The sequence below is a fragment of the Podarcis erhardii genome (assembly GCF_964252035.2).
Source record: "Podarcis erhardii genome assembly, chromosome: 12".
Lineage (NCBI taxonomy): Eukaryota > Metazoa > Chordata > Lepidosauria > Squamata > Lacertidae > Podarcis > Podarcis erhardii.
Window position 1 is genome coordinate 11,033,958 of NC_138513.1, and position 20,654 is coordinate 11,054,611.

At 47.0% G+C, this 20,654-nt stretch overlaps 2 long non-coding RNA genes across 3 annotated transcripts in view; both read right to left on the bottom strand.

Annotated features, from left to right (window-relative positions):
- Nucleotides 1-2,234: 2,234 nt before the first annotated feature.
- The window catches only part of LOC309326139, a 180,544-nt gene continuing 162,124 nt past the window's right edge, over nucleotides 2,235-20,654 (bottom strand). For both annotated transcript variants that reach the window (XR_014150194.1, XR_014150195.1), the window contains one exon: nucleotides 2,235-2,323. This is a non-coding gene — a long non-coding RNA (uncharacterized lncRNA). The remainder of the gene's footprint in view (nucleotides 2,324-20,654) is intronic.
- LOC309326329 lies at nucleotides 5,021-6,051 on the bottom strand. Its single transcript, XR_014150280.1, has 2 exons — nucleotides 5,319-6,051; nucleotides 5,021-5,148 (listed from the first exon to the last, which is right to left on the bottom strand). It is a non-coding gene; the product is annotated as an uncharacterized lncRNA (long non-coding RNA).

A 20,654-nucleotide genomic window follows, 5' to 3' on the forward strand; every position in this document is an offset into this window, starting at 1 on the left:
AAAGCACGTCACGTGCAAGTAGATAAATAGGTACCGCTCTGGTGGGAAGGTAAACGGCATTTCCATGCACTGCTCTGGTTTGCCAGAAGCGGCTTAGTCATGCTGGCCACATGACCTGGAAGCTGTCTGCGGACAAACGCTGGCTCTCTCGGCCTATATAGCGAGATGAGGGCCGCAACCCCAGAGTCGTCCATGACTGGACCTAATGGTCAGGGGGTACCTTTACTTTTGCCTTTATTCATGTAAGTGACTCAAAACAGCATTCATTGGGCTTTCTCATTTTATCATTGTCACACAGCTCTGTGACATAGCGTTAGGCTAAGAGGTGGTGATTTCATAAGGTCATAGAATTGTAGAATCATAGAGTTGGAAGGGACCCAGGGGTAATCCAGTCCAACCCCCTGAAATGCAGAAATCTCAGCTAGATCATACATGACAGATGGCCATCCAACCTCTGCTTTAAACCTCCAAGGAAGAAGAGTCCACCACCTCTCATGGGAGTCTGCGCCACTGTCAAACAATCCTTACGGTCAAAAAGTTCTTCCTGGTGTTCAGTCGGAATCTCCTTTTTTCTGTTGTGAAGGCTGGGTGGGGATTTAGACCTACATCCAGTTGGTCCAAGTTCAGCGTATCTCCGCTATACCACAACAGAAATGCAGTGCTCACCCAAAGCGTTTTTCAGCCTTAAGTAGAGATCAAATGATATTATGCACACAAACAGGCCAACACTTTGGTCCCATTTGCACTATATATTTAAAGCAGTATCATGCCACTTGAAGTAGTCCAGGCTTCTCTCAAGGAATCCTGAGAAGTGTAGTCTGTTAAGGCTGCTGTGAGTAGTTAGGAGACCTCCATTCCACGCACAGAACTACAGTTCCCACAGTCCCCTGGAAAGAGGGATTGATTATTAAACCACTATGAAAAGGGTAGCTCTGTGAGAGAAATAGGGGTCTCTTAACAACTGTCAGCATTCTTAACAAATTAGAGACTAACAACTAGCCTGCACCAAATACAGGAAGAACTGCAGCTTGGTGGCACAAGCTTTGCATGCAGAAGGTCCTAAATTCAATCCCTGGTGCTTCCAGATGAAGCAGTGGCGTAGCAGGGGGTGCCGGCCGCACCGGGCGCAACATCTGGGGGTTAGGGATAGGGTTAGTGTTAGGGTTAGGGGGCGCAAATCCAGGGTTAGGGGGCGCAAATTACTTGCCTTGCCCCGGGTGCTGACAACCCACGCTACGCCACTGAGATGAAACTGTCAATATGGGTTTCCTCTAAATTTCTCATTGTTGTAGTCTTAAGTTTGGTTCTCTATATCAATTTGCAATTTATTTATTCTTAAATCCTCATGAAAATTCACCCACATTTTAGTCAGAATTTTTCCCAGTATACACATGTGTGTGTGCAATTTTGCGTAATATACACATTTCTGCAAAGCGATTTTCCTAATATACTGGATGCTTGTGTGTTATTTTGTTAACTGTGCCCTTCTATGCACCGTTTTATTTTGTTTTCTAAGTCAGCTTGAACAAAAAGAGGCAGGGTGGGTAATTGTATGTAAAGACAAGTAAATTAATAAATGATTGGTATGAAAGGGACACCCAGAGCAAGGCCCTAAGCAAGGAAGAACAAATAGTTGTGTACGTCTTCATTGTTGCAGTATCTATGAGAAGCGCCTGGGGGTATCTTCCATCCTAAATGGACTTTCCAGCCTACATTGATGCATCTTGATTCCTCCCCCTCTGCTTTATAGAGTCATAGGCTATAATTTCCCCAAGATACTAAAGTATCCATCTTTTTGTCATGAGATCTTAAGGATTTCCACTAGGCTACTTCATTAGCTAATTAATAAGCTATGCTGATCAATGGAAACCTTTTGATTAATTAAAAATGTGTACCTAGTAAATTCGGCAGCAAAGGTGCTTTTTTTTTTCCTTTTAAAGAAATGTAACATTTGTAATAGGACTACTTTAAAAAAAAACAGAGGAAATAACCATCATCTTAGAAGAGACATTCTCTTTTCTTCCCACCAAAGAAAGACAGTATCTTCTGCAATGAAATCATTTTGTTTTTCTTAGAGAGTTCTTGTTCTTACTCATATGCAAATATTTTAAACCACTATTAAAATGATTCCAATTCATGGCTTGGGTGTCTCGAGAGGCCTAATTTCTGTTCTCATTTCACTATTAAATGCTATTTGATTTTGTGACACTTAAAGCAGGCTTGCCCAGTTTAGTGCTCACCAGATTTCATTGGACTACACTTCCCATCTTCTGTGACAATTCGCCATACTAGTCAGGTGTTTTTTATTTAAGTCCAACAATATCTGGAAGACAGCAAGTGAGATAGGATGCTTTAAAGGCTGGAGAAGGGGAGGAGAAAACTCTGGGTGTTTGGGGAAAAGTTTAATATAGGCACAGCATGATTCAGAATAGCCCTTCAGGGGCACATTTTAAGAAACAATTATCATCAAATCTAACTGTAGTAATTAGAATAATGGCTATACCATAGTATACTCAATGTGCTATATGCTAATGTGCTATATTACACTATACTATATATTAAATAGTTGTTCTATAGCAGGGGTCACCAGTGCAGTGTCCATGATTGCCAGTGTGCCTGCCAGTCCCTCCAATGGTGATCTCGGTAAATATCCCCTCAAAATTCCACAATGCAAGAGACTGTTTGCACTTCCAGATAAGTTCCTTTGTGCATTAGATCAGCCTCTTCTGCTTTGGAGTGGACACCCACCCTCCTTTCCGTTCTGACCATAATAAAGTGTTGTTGTTGATGATGACAACTAGAGGAGAAATGCAAAGAGCTTCTCTTTGTGAGAAAGTGTGGTGGTGCCTAATGTAGACGCCTTTTCTGATTGGTGGGAGGACTGGCTGATAGAGGGCATGGTCACACCATTTTGTGGCCCTCTCTTTTTTTCTGCTCTTTTAGATCTGGTGGCCATTTTGTGTTATGGCACGTCCCCATGGCTGCCATTTTGAATGGCATACACAGCCCAACAAAAGCCTTTATGGGCACCATGATGTATATGATCAAGTGGGTGTTGGTCCATGACAGCTAGTGAAGCCTTATTTACCTAGGGATCCATTAGCCTCGCCATCCCCTGGACCATGGAGGGAACAAAAGTACCAGGAAAGCAACTTCTTCTTTGGAGAAAAGAGTTTATTGCAATCTGTGCACAGAGACAACCAGCAGGATTCCTCCTGAAAGACTGGCTGTAAAGCAAAACACTTCAGCAGACTTTCTTATACTTTTCTGAACACTCTTCCCCCTCCCATACCCTTTCCAGATTTGCCCAATCAGCTGGCAAATGTTCAACTTATTCCCTTATATGGCACATCTATATTGCTTGCTAAACACATTTTTAATGCTTGCTAAACATTCCTCATACGTGCCTTTCTGCTAGCTAAGCACTCCCCCCTCCCCTCTTGCTTGTACGTGTCTTTTCTCATTTTTGCATTAGTAAGCATAAGGCAGGAAGAAGGGGGCCTCCTGGCCTCCTTATGAAGTCTGGTTAAATCTGCAAACAGCAGCCAAAATGTTTTGCAAGCTAAGAAATGGACTTTTGACCTGCCAGACAAATTTAGCAAGCAGTCACTGGCGATGTGCTAACTGTCTGGCCAAATTTGCAGAAGTAAGATTAGCACAGGATTAGCACAGGATTTTACTGCAGATAGTATTTGAGAGCAACCTTTCTTAGGTACAAAGTACAGAGCTTAGGTGCAGATTTCTTAGGTACGAGGTACAGAGAATATTGAGAGAAACCTTTCTCATCCCCTGCATATATATCTTGCATTTCTAAAACATTTCTAAAGCATTTCTAAAACCGATAGCTCAAACAGGAAACAGCTCCCAGTCTGCAGAGCTGAAAACAGGAAGCAGCTTCAGAGCTGACACATTTGCGGTTTCTGCTAGCTGCCTAACCACAACTGCAGCCCTTTAGCTTCTTTTATAATATTAACCTTTCCTTCTCCCTTCACTCCCTCCTCTTCTTTTGAACAATCTATTATTTAGATTCGTTCTGGGGTATGGGTCTATATTCTCACATAAAAGCAATCACACGAGGTCCCATCATGCGAGACATCATCTTTTCCATCATATTCTGCAAGCATTGCATCAAGCAGGGAATACAAAATCAGAGAAGCAAAAGGATTATAAGTGGCCCTGCTATAAATACCATAATATGCCTGATCCAACCACCATCGGGCAGCCAAGAATATAACCAATTCCATGGATCACCTTCTGTAATTTTTAGCGGGTTTTCAGCTATCATTGTTTCCATGTGGTCAATGGTGGCCGAAATGCTGACATTATTATCTGGGATAAACATACAGCAATGAGAATGAACTAACACACAAACTATGTTGAAGATGTTACCAATGGGAATTCCATGTAGCATCAAACCTGGCCGTTTAGCATAAGGTGGTATGTGCATACACAGCCAACAATTGGAAAGATTTAACATTGTGGTGAACTTGAACATATCCTTGATATAAATATTGTCTTTCCACATCTTATGATAATTTTATCCTCGTGATATTTTACTCAATAATCTAGTCCCCATCTGACCATGTTTACCAGGTGCAGCACCTTCCTTGTCTCCTGCAACTATGAGAACAAGGAATACTAGGAGGATCATCAAGGGGATAGAAGGATCGGGCTGTCGTCTCCCACAGAGCCTATGACGCTCATGCCAGCAGAAAAAGAGACACATCCATGTAGCAAGGGCAGTTGAAATAACTCCCATCCACCATCCCCAATCACTCCATGGTTCCTCCCAGCAATATTCAGGGGGTGTGCTCATTGTTGAAGAGCCCACTGATATTTGTGCTCGATTACCTGTTGAGCCTCAAGGATGAGAGCCCACCGGTGAGCTGATGCTCCCACTATGTGGGTCAACTTTCCTACTAACCCTGTTGGGTGGATTGAACTCTCGTGCTGCCTCCCTACTGACCAGAGCATATGGAAGCTGAAATCCTGGGGTGGCAACTCTTACTGGCACTTGTTCAGCAATTTCAATGCACACCTGGTTAAGGCTCCCACCCCTGCAACACTTGCATTAAGATAGGTTCCGTCCCATCTAACGCCTGGATTAAGATTAGAACCTGGTCCATCAGATGAGGTTGGTACAATGCTCTACCCCCCGAATGACAGTTGGTTACTCCCCCCCAACAGCAAGAGCAGTCCAGAACTTGATAGAATTCGACCGTCTCTGCAACTTCCCGTAGGAGCACTGCCCACGCATGCTGGACAGTGGTGTGGGAGAAGAGCCACAACGGGGAAGTGGGATGTTTCAATATGGTAACCTCATCAAACCCCTGTTTCCAATAGCCAATGAGCACGCCATCTCTTACCACTGGCAAGACGAACCAGTCATAGCAGAGGCCAGCAGGCCAGTAAGGGCGGTATGGCTCAGTGGGGTCAGGGCTGTGGGGCATAGAGCAGATAACAGAAAAAAGAAAAGAGAAAGTCCTTATGAAAGTATTAAATGTCTTGGTGGACTTCCTGGATTAGTCCCGGCACGGGTTTTCACGTTGGGGACGCTGCCCGCGGGCGCCCCTCCCATCCAATTCTTCAGCTGTGCGTAGAGATATCAGCTTCCGGTGTGATATCAGCAGAGCGGTCGTCAGCGGAGGGTCTGGAGATGGTCAGCCGAAGGGGTTAATCGGGATTTAGTTGCACAGTCCAATCTGTAGTGGTCCCTCTGGTGTGGTGGACCCAAGGGGTGATGCCAGCGACTTTCACGGCGGTGGGTGTGGAGAGCAGGACAGTATAAGGTCCCTTCCAGCACGATTGTAGCAGCGTCCGTGCCCAATCTTTTACCCACACTTCATCACCTGGCTCGAACTAATGCAGCCAATACACAGGGGTTGTGAGCCTGGGTCCACCTGTCGAGACAAAAGAAAACTCGGAAGAATGTCTGGACATAATTATTCAATTGCATATCCTGACCAGCATGTGGGGACAACATTCTGACATATGGGACCGGTCTCCCAAGCACAATTTAATGGGAGATTGCGGACCCTGAGTAATGCCAGAGGTAACATTGCCACCCAATTAGACCCAGTTTCCTGTGTCAGCTTGGAACGCCGATTCTGGGGTCTGTATGCTGTATGCAACTTTCAATTGATTTGTAGTGCCTTAGCCAATTCCTGCAACATTAAATGAACAAAAGCTGGTTCATTGTCACCAGGTTTAGGGCTCTGGTGAGCGCAGTTGATTCTGCCAGCTGGGCCGATGTTCCAGGCGGGAGTGGCTTTGCCTTGATCACCTGGTCTTCCAGGGCTACCACTGCATAACCTGCCTTCCGATGTCCAGCCTCAATGAAGCTGCTTCCATCCATAAACCATGATGGCCACTGGGGGTCTGCTTCATCTTTAAGGTCAGGCCTGCTAGAGTACACCTCATCCATTACTTCAATGCAGTCATGCGTGGGCTCCTCACCTTCTCCTACCGGTAATGGGGTAGCTGGGTTGGGGGCTGTGGTGACTTGGAATTTCAAACGCGGATGTAGTAGTAGCTCCTGACATTTCCTCTTTTAGCCTGGGAGAGGAAATAGGTGCCTTTTGGCAGATGGCACGCTGATTCTTTCCTAAGCGGCCTCGCCCTCCTCCCCGGGCGGTTTCTCCAAACAGTGGACCTCCCGTCCTCAGGGCCATCACTTCTCCTTTTTCTTCTGGGCCTCTTCCTCCCTCTGATTATAAGTGGTTTGGGCTATTTCTAACATCCATTTCAGGGTGTGGCCCATAAAAATGTTCCTGCAGATATTGGGCGCTGCCTGGGCTACAAAGGCAGTTTTTATGATAGGGACATTGGCAGCCTTATCTGGGTCCACAGGGGTATACTGGCGGTAGGCTTCCTTCAGCCTTTTAAGTAGGCTCCAGGGGCCTCCTCTGTCCCTTGCACTATTTTTCTGGCCTTCACGAAATTGGTGGGTTTTCTGGCTGCCCTTCTCATGCCATTTAAGACATTCTGGCGATAAATGGTGAGGGTATTTTGCCCTTCAGTGGTCTGATTTGCTGGGTTTTCCTCAAACGAAGGGTTTTGGTTCCTCTAATTACAAACTTCTGCACTAGAGAAGGGGGCATGTTGAACTGTATAAGTTCCATTGGGCACCACCTCATCAGGTCCCGCGGGGGCCGGAGGGTCATACACTCTGTGGAGAGGCATCACTCTGGCCGCGCCCTTTTCCTGTGCTTCATGTGCCCTATGGAGGGTCACTCTCTTCACTGCCTTCCCCACTCTTTCTGCCACTTTCTTCTCTGTTCCCCTATATATCCTGCTGTTTTTAACCAAATGGGGACTGACGTCCACTTCTCCTGCATAAGGTTCCACATACTTTCTTGAACGTTCTGCCTGTTCCTCTGTTCATATCTTTCCATCGCTTGTCAACTTAACCAATCTTCCTACAAATGCCTCATCCTCATCATCCTCTTCTCTTTCTTCCCTTCCTTCATCTTTGCCCAGGTCTAACAATGCATTGTCCACGGGATTGGGGCTGGGCCATCTGCTCCCTGTGGCAGGGGTGGTGCCAGGGCTGTTGCCGGGGCATAAGGTGGTGGGGCATCTAAACTTTATCTTCTTCCCCCTCTGAATCCTGGAGGACTGGGGGTTGTCCTCCTGTCTTCCTGACTGAGCAGATTCAGCTGCCTGAGGCTTCTTGGCAGCATGACTTCAGCCGGGGGGGGGGTTCTTTTCCACATCTTTACATTGGTTTTCCAAGTAGAAATATAAGGGATCTGATCTGGGTGGACATTCAAGATGTTCTGATATAATGGGCCGATTAGCTGCAAATCAAAGCTCCCTTCCGAAGGCCAATTAACTTCACATAATGTCTTCATTCTCTGCTTTCTTAATTTAATTCCCCAGTCATCATTTTTCGTGGCTGCTTTCCAGTTGTTTAAAAAGCATTCCAGGGGACTACATTGGCTTGCCCCAGACCCCCTTTTTTTTTTTTCAGATACTCCGCTCCTAACCGGGTTATAAATTCTTTCACACTACACATACTTCAGGTTGTGACTTGATCGAGCTCGCGCTGCCAAGAAATGCACAACCCTGCACTCGCTCGGCCAAGGGGCACTAATACCCCGGCCCACACTCGACAATTCAATCACCGGAGTATCTGACATGCAACATACTACATACAAATCACATCAATATAATTTCCCCTCCTGCTTCTGTTCCAAATTTTTGCTGGTGGCACTCTCCTGCACAACCAGTCCCCTTATTCCTGGTGGCTGGCACTGTACTGCACAACCAATCCCCTTATTCCTGGTGGCTGGCACTGTACTGCACAACCAATCCCCTTATTCCTGGCGGCACTCTACTGCCTGTGACACCCTGCCACAACCAGGGGAGGTTGATCAAGCCTCCTGCCCTTTTCCTGTCGGGCTGCCCTTCCCGTCGGGCTTACCTTTTTCCGCTGCGGACCCCTCCTGGCCAGTTCTCTTTTCTCCCTCGACCTGTGTCTCCACTCCGGAGCGGTGTGGCCGGTTTCCCCCACGAATCTGATGGGGTGCGCGCTGAAGCCTGCAACCGCCGATCCGAGCTGTTCACCGAGGTCGAGCCTGGCCCTCCGGTCCGTATTGGGGAGGGGGCTGATCCCGGACGAGCCCCCAAAGAAATGAAGCCTTATTTACCTAGGGATCCATTAGCCTCGCCATCCCCTGGACCATGGAGGGAATAAAAGTACCAGGAAAGCAACTTCTTCTTTGGAGAAAAGAGTTTATTGCAATCTGTGCACAGAGACAACCAGCAGGATTCCTCCTGAAAGACTGGCTGTAAAGCAAAACACTTCAGCAGACTTTCTTATACTTTTCTGAACACTCTTCCCCCTCCCATACCCTTTCCAGATTTGCCCAATCAGCTGGCAAATGTTCAACTTATTCCCTTATATGGCACATCTATATTGCTTGCTAAACACATTTTTAATGCTTGCTAAACATTCCTCATACATGCCTTTCTGCTAGCTAAGCACTCCCCCCTCCCCTCTTGCTTGTACGTGTCTTTTCTCATTTTTGCATTAGTAAGCATAAGGCAGGAAGAAGGGGGCCTCCTGGCCTCCTTATGAAGTCTGGTTAAATCTGCAAACAGCAGCCAAAATGTTTTTGCAAGCTAAGAAATGGACTTTTGACCTGCCAGACAAATTTAGCAAGCAGTCACTGGCGATGTGCTAACTGTCTGGCCAAATTTGCAGAAGTAAGATTAGCACAGGATTAGCACAGGATTTTACTGCAGATAGTATTTGAGAGCAACCTTTCTTAGGTACAAAGTACAGAGCTTAGGTGCAGATTTCTTAGGTACGAGGTACAGAGAATATTGAGAGAAACCTTTCTCATCCCCTGCATATATATCTTGCATTTCTAAAACATTTCTAAAGCATTTCTAAAACCGATAGCTCAAACAGGAAACAGCTCCCAGTCTGCAGAGCTGAAAACAGGAAGCAGCTTCAGAGCTGACACATTTGCGGTTTCTGCTAGCTGCCTAACCACAACTGCAGCCCTTTAGCTTCTTTTATAATATTAACCTTTCCTTCTCCCTTCACTAGGACTGTGTATCTTTTGTTGTTACGGAGCAGGTGTTCATTAACTATAATTAATCAATTAATTATACTGCCCTTCATCTGAGGGTCACAGGGCAGCTTACAATATAAAAACATAAAAAATACATACCATAATAACAAACAAAACAACACACACATGCACACTCAATTTAAAAGGCCATAGTTTGTTTAACCAAAGACCTGGGAGAAGAGGTTACGTTTTGAAAGCGTCAAGTGAGCCTCCTTGAGGAAATAATTCCACAAACAGGGAGCCACTGCTTCAGACTTCTTATGGAGGAGATACATTTGGGGAGAGGCAGTCCTTGAGGTATTGCAGTCCTGAGCTGTTTAAGGTGTTATTGCTTAAAACCAGCACTTTGAATTGGAACCAGAAACTAATTGGCAGCCAGTACAGTACAGTTGGACCAGGATTGGCATTATATACACAAACAATCTTGGTCACCAAATTCTGCACCAGCTGAAGTTTCTGAACACTCTTCAGAGGCAGCCCAATGTATTACGTGTTGCAGTAATCTAACCTAGAGGTTACCAGAGCATAACCAATTGATGTTAGGCTATCCCTGTCCGGATACGGGTGTAGCTGGACCACCAGCTGAAGCTGATGGAAGACACTATCTATAAAATGCCTGTCTAATGTATATTAAATGCCCACAACTCCTACTTCCACAAACATATTACTATCCCCACTCTTCTTTGGAGATTCATTTAGTTAAAAAAAAACCATCAAGAAATCACTCATGGATCTTCCTGCATAATGCATATTTTGGCCCTTAGCTGGTGCTTGTAGTTAACGTTTGTCTCTTAACACCTCAATATTTAATGCATTTCTTGGGACAATATCCATCTGATTTTAGTTGTTTTTGCTGTCTGAACCTCTCCCATTAGGTGACAAGCCTCTGAAGATTCCAACTTTAAATTTGAGATATGGAAATATAATTTTACAATAGCGGAAAAACCCAATTTGCATGGCTGCAAAATGTTGGTTTAATCACAATCAGTTCTACTTATTTGCTGAAAGAAATCCTTTTCTCCTACAACAATGAGGGAACCAAGTATATTGTGTATGGCTTGGCAACTGAAAGCCCCTGGGAGTAGGGGGTTTTTAGTTAAAAGGCAAAAAAAAAAAAGACTACAGTAGTAGACGCGGGTGGTGCTGTGGGTTAAACCACAGAGCCTGGGGCTTGCCGATCAGACGATCGGTGGTTAGAATCCCCATGACGGGGTGAGCTCCCGTTGCTCGGTCCCTGCTCCTGCCAACCTAGCAGTTCGAAAGCACGTCAAAGTGCAAGTATATAAATAGGTACCGCTCCGGCAGGAAGGTAAACGGCATTTCCGTGCGCTGCTCTGGTTCACCAGAAGCAGCTTAGTCATGCTGGCCACATGACCCAGAAGCTGTACGCCAGCACCCTCAGCCAATAAAGCGAGATGAGCGCCACAATCCCAGAGTCGGTCACAACTGGACCTAATGGTCAGGGGTCCCTTTACCTTTACCTTTTAGTAGTTTCTATCACCTTAGAGGCGGGTTAGGGATGATAGCTCATCACATGCACACACAACTTCCCTCCAGCAAAACTAGGGTTGCCAACCAGCGTCCCTGACTTTACCTTCTGCTTGCCAGGTTCTGCCCCAGCTCCACCTTTGGCCTGCCAAATGCCATACTGGTTCCCTTCATGCCTTTTCAGGCTCACCAAACCTATCAGCTTCTCACTTGGCTCTGCCTACCCGGCTTGTTTTGAAATCAAAAGTTGGCAGCCCTTAGCAAAACAAGGTGCTGACCCAGAGGCATAGAGGTGTTTTTTTAAGGGGTTTTTTTGTATTTTAATGTGCAACTCATCAGCAGGCAAGCACACAGCAGAACGGGGAAATTGTACTGGGGGTCATATGAGGCCTAGGCAAGTAGCTCACTCGTCGCCCCATTTCCCCCCACCCCTACCCAATTCCTCCAGATGTTTAAAGACCGGCTTTCAGCCCCATTCTAAAGATGTCACAATAAAAATGACAGGTTCTTCCTTTCACCTAGTGCTGTACACACTTAAAGAGGTGCTGCTGCTCCTACTGCTGTTGCCGTGGCCATAAATCTTACTTAATCACCAGATCAAGGTTCCATTTGCATACAAGAGAGAGCTTGAAAACTACCTGAACAGTTGCCAAGAACGTAACTAGCATGCATAACCTTCAGAGAGGTTATTAGAAGGCAGAGGTGCACCAGTGACTTGAGGGGTGGGGGGAAAATATGCAATGTTAATTTCTTATCGTCGGTGTAAGAGGGCAGAAATGAGTCCAAGAAAAACATGCAGTCAAGGATCTCAGACAAGGAGGAGGACCAACTGAAACAATCCTTCCCGAGCAATAGGTATGCTTGTCAACATTCCCTTTACATGTTGCCTGTCAACTGCTGGAAACTGTAATGGCCCTCAGGAGTGGTTAGTATTGGCGGGGAGTGAGCTTGCTTTCTCCATTTGCAACCCACCCCTTATGCTGTGCTCTCCAGGAAACACACCAGAGGCTCAGGTGCAGTGCCGGATTTACGTATAAGCTAAACAAGCTATAGCTTAGGGCCCCACTCTCTTGGGGGCACCCCAAAAAAATTAAAGGGGGGGAACTGGATGTACATTTCCAAAATATAAGATAAAAGACAAAATAAAACCTACATACAGCAACAGTGTTTTGTGTTGTGTAGGCTCCTATGATGTAAGTAATGGGCTCACCTGCTCCCTAAAATATCACTGGTTTGCTCATTTCTATATATAGGGTGCCTACAAACTGCGGGAGGCAGTGGAAGACAGGAGTGCCTGGCGTGCTCTGGTCCATGCAGTCACGAAGTGTCAGACACGACTAAACAACAACAACAACAACATTATGCATGGACTTTGCATTCTGCATGGACTTTTCAACAATTACTTTGATAAAACACATATTTTGTTGTGTACAAATGTCTTTAGATACCTATTAGGTCCATAAATTACCATATAGCATACATTCAACACAAAAACAGTGACAATTTGTTGTTGACAAAGGACAGCTGGACATATAAAGGGCCCCGTTACCTCATCAAACCTAAAACCAGCCCTGCTCAGGTGCCTTCACAACAGGGTGTTCTCTTCTGCTAGCCATACACAAGAAGACAGTAGCTTCCAAGGGGCAAACAAAGCTCCAACATTGGAAAGATTCTGCCTATGCCTCCAGGAGGAAGGAGAAATGAAGGCTGCAATCCTAACCATGTCTACTCAGAAGTAAGTCCTACTGAATTCAGTGGGGTTTCCTCCCAGGTAAGTGGGGTTAGCACTGCAGCCTCAGACTTGCAGGCTTTCATCAAACAATACACCTAGATCACAGAAATGGCCTCATTGCTTGCTACCATCTCTGGCTCCCTCAGTACAGTGGTACCTCGGGTTAAGAACTTAATTCGTTCTGGAGGTCCGTTCTTAACCTGAAGCTGTTCTTAACCTGAGGTACCACTTTAGCTAATGGGGCCTCCTGCTGCCGCCGTGCCGCCGGAGCACGATTTCTGTTCTCATCCTGAAGCAAAATTCTTAACCTGAGGTGCTATTTCTGGGTTAGCCGAGTCTGTAACCTCAAGCGTCTGTAACCCGAGGTAGTTAGAAAGCTAAGGCTCCATCGGCACTGTATCTGTAAAGCTCCACTTTAAACAGCAATGGTTCCCCCTCGCTGGCCCCAGAGAATCCTGGGAAATGTAGTTTGTTAAGTGTGCTAAGAGTTGTGAGGAGACCCCTATTCCCCTCACTGAGCTACTGTTGCCAGATAGTCCCCTCCACCTGCCATAGCCGTTAGGACGAATGGGAGGTGGTCTTGCATAGGGCCAGTTGCAGAGCAGGAGCCTCTTCTCTGTCTCTCCCGCCGTCTCCATGAGCAAACTGGAGGAGCATGGAGGTGGGCAGAGAGTGTGGGATCTTCTTTTGTTGCCTATGTACCCCTTCCCTTTCCCTCCCTTCCCTCCCTCACACCTCGTACTTTGCCGCAGGCCCCTACTCGTTCACAACATTTAACGGCCCGCTTTGATATGCAGCCAGTGGTGTGTTTTTTTGTGGTTTTGTTTTGCCATTCCCGACTCATCTTTGATTCAGAAGTGCTCATGCCAACGAGGTTTTTCAGAGCCAAAAGGAGGCACGGCTACCTTAGCAGTTTTTGAAAACTCAGGCCGTAAGCAAAATGAAGGTTTGGCAAAGAGGACGGGATAATGTGATTCTCAAGTCTGGAAAATACCTTTCGCGTTGCAGGTGCTACGTATTCTTCTGCATGGCCTAATAATAGAAAATGCCAGGCTAATGGAATATTACAGAAAGCCACTTAGGTGGCCATAAATTTCATGAGTCAAATGGCCTCTCGCAAAACGCCAGCTTGAATCCTGCAATGGGTCTGGTATAGTACGTTTTGAACTGCAGCACATTTTAAAATAGAAAACCCAGGGATTTGCTTCATGATCATCCATACAACAATATTTAGATAAGCATAAGGCACCATACATTTACAGTACATTTAAAGTACATGGCTTCTCTCAAAGAATACTGGGAACTGTGGTATAGCCTACTTAAAGCTACAATTCCTAGCACCCTTGACAATCTACAGTTCCCAGGATTCTTGGGGGGGGGGGGAGCCATGTGCTTTAAATGTGTTTTAAATATATGGTGTGGATGTGACCTAAGACACATAGGAACATTTTCAGCAGCATTAAAAATCTCCCCATTTACCGGTACATTGCCTACCCTTGCTGTGTCAATGGATTCATTTCACGTGATATTCCTGATTGGCCAGCACCATTCATGTGACTAATCCATAAGAAGAAGAAGAAGCAGTAACCAGAAAAGGGGGGAGCAAAGCAGAATGGGACCAGAAGACAACTTCACACAGCATGAGGAGGAGGAGGAGGAGGAGGAGGAGGAGGAGGAGGAGGAGGAGGATAATAAATTTTATTTATATCCCGCCCTCCCCAGCCGAAGCCGGCTCAGGGCGGCTAACAACACTAAAATAGTGCAACATTATAAAAACATTATAAAAAATTAATTAAAATCAAAATTGATGGCAACCATAAACTAAAGTTTTGTAAAGATTGCCGAGGGAGGGAGTCAGGCTGTGCCCTGGCCAAAGGCCTGACAGAACAGCTCTGTCTTGCAGGCCCTGCGGAAAGATGTCAAGTCCTGCAGGGCCCTTGTCTCTTGTGACAGAGCGTTCCACCAGATCGGAGCCACAGCCAAAAAAGCCCTGGCTCTAGTTGAGGCCAGCCTAACCTCTCTGTGGCCTGGGACCTTCAAGATGTTTTTATTTGAAGACCTTAGGGTCCTCTGTGGGGCATACCAGGAGAGGCGGCCCCATAGGTACGAGGGTCCTAGGCCGTATAGGGCTTTGAAGGTTAAAACCAGCACCTTAAACCTGATCCTGTACTCCACCGGGAGCCAGTGCAGCTGGTATAGCACCGGATGAATGTGATCTCGCAGCGAAGAACCCGTAAGGAGTCTCGCTGCGACATTCTGCACCCGCTGGAGTTTCTGGGTCAGTCTCAAGGGCAGCCCCACGTAGAGCGAGTTACAATAATCCAGTCTGGAGGTGACCATCGCGTGGATCACAGTGGCTAGGTCAGGGCGAGAGAGGTAAGGAGCCAACTGCTTAGCTTGGCGGAGATGGAAAAATGCCGCCTTTGTTATAGCTGCAATCTGCGCCTCCATGGAGAGGGAGGTATTGAAGATTACACCCAAACTCTTAACGGACGGTACTGGCACTAATTGCACCCCCGCAAGAGATGGGAGTTGCCACCTCAATCCCATATCGTCCCGTCCCAGCCAGAGGACCTCTGTCTTCGAAGGATTTAACTTCAACCGGCTCCCACGTAACCATCCAGCCACAGCTTCCAAGCATCTGATCAGTGTGTCTGGGGCCGAGTCAGGATGGCCATCCATCAACAGATAGAGTTGGGTGTCATCAGCATACTGATGGCAGCCCAGCCCAAAACTCCAGACAAGCTGGGCGAGGGGGCGCATAAAGATGTTAAAAAGCATTGGGGAGAGTATCGCACCCTGGGGCACTCCACACACCAAGGAGTGGCGGGATGACAATTCCCCCCCAAGCGCTACCCTCTGTCCCCGACCAGAGAGAAACGAGCGCAGCCATTGAAGGACTGTGCCCTGGATCCCCACGTTGGCAAGGCGGTCGACCATGTAGAAGGCTGCTGACAGGTCTAGAAGAATCAGCAGCCCCGACCCGCCTCGATCCAGCTGCCTGTGGAGATCATCTGTTAGGGTGACCAGAGCCGTCTCGGTCCCATGACCAGCGCAGAAGCCGGACTGGAATGGATCCAGAGCCGATGTTTCATCCAGAAACCTACCAAGCTGTTCAGCAACCGCTCTCTCAATCACCTTACCCAGGAATGGAAGATTCGAAACCAGGCAGTAATTGGATAGATCTAAGGGATCTAATGATGTTTTCTTTAAAAGCGGGCGCACCACTGCCTCCTTCAGTTCCCCTGGGAATGTCCCGGTGCCAAGGGACAAATTGATGATATCCCCAGGGGGCCCCACACCTCGTCTGGACACGCTCTAATCAGCCAGGACGGGCACGGGTCGAGAGGACAAGTGGTGGGCTTTCCAGCTCGGAGGAGTCTGTCCACATCAGCTGGAGATATCCGGTCAAAGTCGTCCAATACTAGACCCAAGGACAGTCGAGGGGCCTCCAGTTCCTTTATTGTATCCAAATTGGCAGGGAGGTCATGGCGGAGCAACAGGACCTTCTCCGCAAAAAAGCTCGCAAATGCCTCACAGCTGTGTGTCAAATTGTTATTTAAATTTGGCTGTACTTCGAGGGACGTTAAAGACCGAATTATACTAAATAATTGCGCCGGGCGAGAGCTAGCGGATGCAGTGGAGGCCGAGAAGTAGGACTTCTTAGCGGCCTTCACTGCCATCTCGTAGGTTTTCATAAAAACCCTATAAGATGTTCTTGAAGCTCCGTCACGGGCACCCCGCCATACTCGCTCTAGCCGTCTGAGGTCCCGCTTCATTTTCCGGAGCTCCTCGGTAAACCAGGGAGCCCGGTTTCTGCGGGGTCGCAGAGGGCGCTTAGGTGCGATCTCATTGATGGCTGCCAGGAGCTGGGTATTCCAGCCCTCAACAAGCTCAGTCAATGAGTCGCCAGGGGGAGAAAGGTCCCACAAGGCTTGACGGAATCTATCAGGGTCCATCAGCCTCTGCGGGCGAGCCCAAATTGGCTCGCCACCTAAGCAGGGTGGGGGTGGAACGTCAATCCTGGCTTTCAGAGCGTAGTGATCAGACCATGGCACCTTCATCGAAGGAAACATGATCACATCTATACCGACGCCAAAGATCAAATCCAGCATGTGGCCTGCTTGATGTGTGGGGCCCGAAACAAACTGGGAGAGCCCTAGTGTCGCCATGGAAGACACCAAGTCCAGAGCCTGTGAGTAGGGAGTGGCATCAGCATGGATGGTGAAGTCCCCCAATACCAATAGGTTAGGGAACTCCAAGGCCCTGCCGGCCACCGCCTCCAGCAGGCCTGACAGGGTGGCTGCTGGTGTGCTAGGTGGCCGGTACACCAGCCAGACAGCCAAGCTCACCTCGGAGCCCCACACTAGACCAACACATTCAATGCCGGGGATCGATGGCGATGGTAGAGCCCTGAAAGAACAATCTTCCCGGATTAATAATGCCACCCCTCCCCCCCGGCCCACAGTCTGCGGCTGGTGGAGGACGGAGAAACCCGGGGGCGCCATCTCTCGTAAGGTAACAGTATCCCCTTCGCGCGCCCAGGTCTCCGTCACACAAGCCAGGTCGACCCCCTGCGAGATGAAGAAATCTCGCAGGGTGGCGGTTTTGTTGCCTATAGACCTGGCATTGCACAACACCAGTGACGGAGGTGAGTAATCCTTGCTCACCCTACCCTCGTCTCTCGGGATGGGGCACAGATTGGAAGAGGTACGAGCATATCCGCATCTCGATCCCCTTCACCTATGACATCTGCCCCCACCGCCATACCTCCCTCGCCCCTCCACAGTAGGAATCCCAAGCCTCATACTTGCCTCCATTTACAAAATATAAAAGCAAACAAACAAAAAACAATTACACCAAAACAACCAATCCCCACCCCACTCAACAACCATCCCACCCCAACCCAAAATAAAACAAAACAAAATAAAAATACATGGATAAAAACCACCGTTTATGGTGGTACAACAAAGTAAAAAGTAAAAACACTTTTAAAACAATTTAAAATATATAAAAACATTTTAAACATTTGTTGCAGCAGCACCAGTGTCCTTAAAGTTGTGGCGGTGGTGAGTGTGGGCCCCGCCCCCCCGGGCCTGGTGGAGAATGGGCTTGCAGGGGGAAGAGTCCTCCCCACAAACTCACGGCGGAGCGGCAGCAGCAATGTCCTGAGGCCTCCTTGGAGCCTTATATGCTGAGGTGGAGTATGGGGCCCGCCCCCAGGCTCAAGATGGAGAATGGGCTTGCAGGGGGAGCAGTCCTCCCCACAAACTCACGGCAAAGCGGCAGCAGCAATGTCCCGAGGCCTCCTTGGAGCCTTATATGCTGAGGTGGAGTATGGGGCCCGCCCCCAGGCCCAAGGTGGAGAATGGGCTTGCAGGGGGAGCGGTCCTCCCCAAGACTCACCGGCAAAGCGGCAGCAGCAAAGGAGGAGGAGGAGGAGGAGGAGGAGGGGAGGAGGAGTTTGGATTTGATATCCCACTTTATCACTACTCAAAGGAGTCACAAAGCGGAGGAGGAGGAGGGGAGGAGTTTGGATTTGATACCCCGCTTTATCACTACCCAAAGGAGTCACAAAGCAGCTAACAATCTCCTTTCCCTTCCTCCCCCACAACAAACACTCTGTGAGATGAGTGAGGCTGAGAGACTTCAGAGAAGTGTGACTGGCCCAAGGTCACCCAGTAGCTGCATGTGGAGGAGCGGAGACACGAACACGATTCACCAGATTACGCGTCTACTGCTCTTAACCACTACACCACACTGGCTCTAAAAAGTGAATGATTGCAAACAGTGGTTTTTTGTTCAATATTTCTACCCCTCTGGAATTGCTATTTGCAGCTCAGAAAAATTGAAATGAGAATACTTGATGCAACCCTAGTTTACATGCACCTGATATGGTTTTCCACAATCATTTCTACATTATCATTTGCTGCAACCCCTCCTTTTCATAGTACAGTTTTGTGTGACTATGAGTTGGTTCACACATTAATGTTTGCATCATAGAATTGGAACCGACTTTGGAGGTCAACTATTCCAATCTCCTACTCAATGCAGAATCTTTGAGACAATCCTCAAAAGCAAAAATGTTCATCACTTCCCAGCACATATGTCATCAACCCTTGCAATAAGTTACCAGAACCAGTAGGTACCAGTTGGGGGGCGATAGACAGAGAGGCAATCTATTCTACTTGCATGGACTCCTCATCGAGTAACCACTTGCCACCATACAGTATATTTCCTCAAACTTTACTTCCTTCCTTCCTGATTCTTCTCCAGTTCAGTTAGTGTTGCTGTTGGACCTTCAATGCCTTCTTTCAACCATCAGTCTTACCAGAATATTAGTTTTGCACTCCCCTGTTATATACAGTATAAACGGGTTCTCACAGATGAATTGCCACAAACAAAATTTTCATACGACCCATGAAAACTCATGCTCAGCACAATGCTTTTAAATGGATTTAGCGCATACAGTTGTCTGGAGAAGAGAGTTCAGATCCAGAAAAACCAAGTGATGGACATGTTAAAGCCAAAATGAGACACAGCAACCAAAACCCTGGCTGGGAGCAGCGATGTGGTGGCAGATCCACCTTCACACACAAAGCCCTTCCACTTTTGACATCCAGGATGGATCGAAAGCTAGTCCATTTCCTGGTGAAGGAGCATGACCCAGGCCATTGTGGATCTGATGCAGCATAAGAAGAGGAAGAAGAAGAGTTTGGATTTGATATCCCGCTTTATCACTACCCGAAGGAGTCTCAAAGCGGCTAACATTCTCCTTTCCCTTCCTCCCCCACAACAAACACTCTGTGAGGTGAGTGGGGCTGAGAGACTTCAGAGAAGTGTGACTGGCCCAAGGTCACCCAGCAGCTGCATGTGGAGGAGCGGAGACGCGAACCCGGTTCCCCAGATTACAAGTCCACCGCTCTGAACCACTACACCACACTGGCTCTCATAAAGAAAAAGAAATGGAATTGTTCTACCACTGTCTAACAGACTGTCCGCAGCCTCCTCTCACTTCCTTATATAATGGTTGCTGGAAGGTTGGAGCAAGGGACAGAGAATAAATTGTATTTAGTTTGCATTTAAACCTAATTCACTCTTTCTGAAACACTGCAAACACAATAATCCATCAAAATTCGCACATATCTGAATTTTGCAGGACAGTTCTCCATCCAAGTAATGTGCACAAAAAATACATATACTAAGGTAAAATGTGCATAAAACTGCATATATTCATGAAAATAACATGCAAACATGCAGTTTATTAGGGAAAATGTAAATATTAGGAAAATATGCTTTGCAAAAATGTTTACAAACTTAATCCGTTCCTGAAGTCCGTTCTTAAACCAAATCTGTTCTTAAACTGAGGCATGCTTTTCCTAATGAAACCTCCCGCTGCCGGTGCCCTTCCACCGTTCGGCTTCCGTTCGTAGACTGAGCTAAAGTTCGCAAACCGGAACACTACTTCCAGTTTTGCGGAATTCGTAAACCAAATAATTTGTAAATAGGACTCTTCATAAACCGAGGTACCACTGTATTACGCAAACTGCATTCAAAAATGTGTGTATTCACACAAAAATGCTGGTGGATTTTCACAAGGAATTTAAAATTAAATAAATTGTAAGCTGATTTCCAAATGTGGAGAACTGAACTTAAGACTGGAAAAATGAGAAACTGAAATTGACAGATTCGCCCATCCCTAGTTGGAGCACAAAAAAGCAGGGAAATTTGAAGCCTCGGGGAAACCTTGCATTCCAAGGCAGGGTGGGGCAGAGAGGAGCAATTTCTGGCAAGAACCTAGCCTGGAATTAAAACCAAATCCAGTTGTGTGTAAGGATGCTTGAAGAATT